The sequence below is a fragment of the Cupressus sempervirens genome, chromosome 8 (assembly GCF_028749045.1).
Source record: "Cupressus sempervirens isolate cs-2001-9-10 chromosome 8, ASM2874904v1, whole genome shotgun sequence".
NCBI lineage: Eukaryota > Viridiplantae > Streptophyta > Pinopsida > Cupressales > Cupressaceae > Cupressus > Cupressus sempervirens.
The window spans coordinates 518896280-518898171 of record NC_143125.1 but is presented as its reverse complement, the minus strand read 5'-3'; the positions used below and the strand labels follow the sequence as shown (position 1 = coordinate 518898171).

At 35.1% G+C, this 1892-nt stretch overlaps 1 pseudogene; it reads left to right on the top strand.

Moving 5' to 3' along the window:
* Positions 1-879: 879 nt before the first annotated feature.
* LOC149543469 (protein DMR6-LIKE OXYGENASE 1 pseudogene) lies at positions 880-1423 on the top strand (annotated as a pseudogene).
* Positions 1424-1892: the final 469 nt, after the last annotated feature.

The following is a 1892-nucleotide window of genomic DNA, read 5'->3' as shown; positions in this document are numbered from 1 at the left end:
AATTCCTAAAGTGCTTGTGACTTTGAGTTGGAGAATTAGGTAGAGTAGTACTTGTTAACTTCATATCTCCTTGTAGAGTGTCAATATGTCATTGCACTTCTTGTGTGAACATAGTTGTATCACACAACTTGGTGTATAAAGAGAAAATATTCTCTAAGACTTTCTTTACACCCTCAATCTTGGCCACTAACACTAGTACACATGACCCCATTTTTAGACCAAAATTTTTGACCATCTATTAAAATGTTTTAGATTGGTTGGAATATGGAAGGAAAAATATGGTTTTTTAAATCCATGCTTGTACTGGTCAAAATTTTGACCAACACGAGCCCATGTTGGTTAAAATTTTGACCAACATGAGCTTAACATGTTAAAATTAAAAAGGGTTTCAAATATTTCATTGTTTTTTTTAACACACATTTGTAGGAGCTCTTCTGAAGCAATACAAGAGGCTAGAGAGGCCAATAGACCTAGTCCAAACTTTCCATGACCATCAAATCAAAGAAGTTCCTTCTCAACATATTCTTCCATTGGATTAAAGGCCATCTCTTGCTCTTTAAGCTCCTCAATCTATTCTTGTCATCGATTTAGCAGGCAAACACTCCGAGATAGTAACACAATTGACCTAAGTAACCCAAGACTGGGGATTCTTCTAGGCCTGTACCCTAACACCATTAAAAAATACATACCAAAATTAGGTATTTAAAATATTTTCTATCTGGGTCAATGATTATAGGGGTTTGGCTTCTGCTTTTGAAGATAATAAATTACGGGATAGATATTTCATTGTTGGAGAGGGTTAAAGGCATATTGAAAGATTTTTTTGATCTTCCTTTGGAAGAAAAAAGAAGATGGTGCCTAGTAAGACCCAGTACTCATATGCTTGAAGACTATGATCACTTCTTTGACATATTCGATGACACAATTTTGGATTGGGTTGATGCCCTTGTTCATTTTATCTCCCCACCCTCTGTAAAGGTAGTTGAACATTGGCCAAAAACACCCCTCTCATACATGTAAGTAAATTTAATTACAACATGCGTAAGCAATTTGTAATTTGGAGTATAAATTGGTGTTGATTGATTGGTGGTGGACAATGAAGGAAAACCTGTGAAAAATATGGAGAAGAGGTACTCAATCTTATAGATAAGTTTCTTGTATGCTTTCTGAGGGTTTGGGGTTGGATATTGATTATGTTCAAACCCTTATCAAGGAACAGCTACTTCAGCTCAGAATCAATTATTATCCTCCTTGCCCTCAGCCAAATTTGGTGAATGGACTGAGACCCCATTTAGATGGAAGTGTGATCACTACCTTGCTAGATGATCAGGTTGAGGGTCTTCAAGTTAAGAAAGATGGAGAATGGTTTACTATATCCCCTATTCCTGGATCACTCATTGTCAACATTGGTGATCTCTTGTAGGTGAGTAAAATTTAGTGAATTTTATCATGTCTTAATCATCTTGTTTATATGCAATTGGAGTATTATGTTAAGAAAATATTCATAACCCATTGCTCAATGCTCATGAGCTTAAATGGTACACACTTAAACACTGATTCCATTTAGTAGATTATGAATTTTTTTACCAATTTTATACCACTCTAGAGTAGGTTGTTCATACTGACCATCATGTTAGTTCAAGTTCCTAGAAAAATAAGGCCTATCATGGTCGAAGTAATTGCATAAACAGTAACTAGAAATTTGGCTCCTTTTCCATTTCTAGCCCCCAGCTCATTGGCTACTCTCACAGTGCATTCACAAGCATACAAATTTATATAACAATCAATACACACCAAAATATAAGACATAATGCATATGATATTAACTCGTAGAATTTGTGACTGCTGAACATATGAATTGAATCATAGAGAGGAAAAAGATGATAGTTACT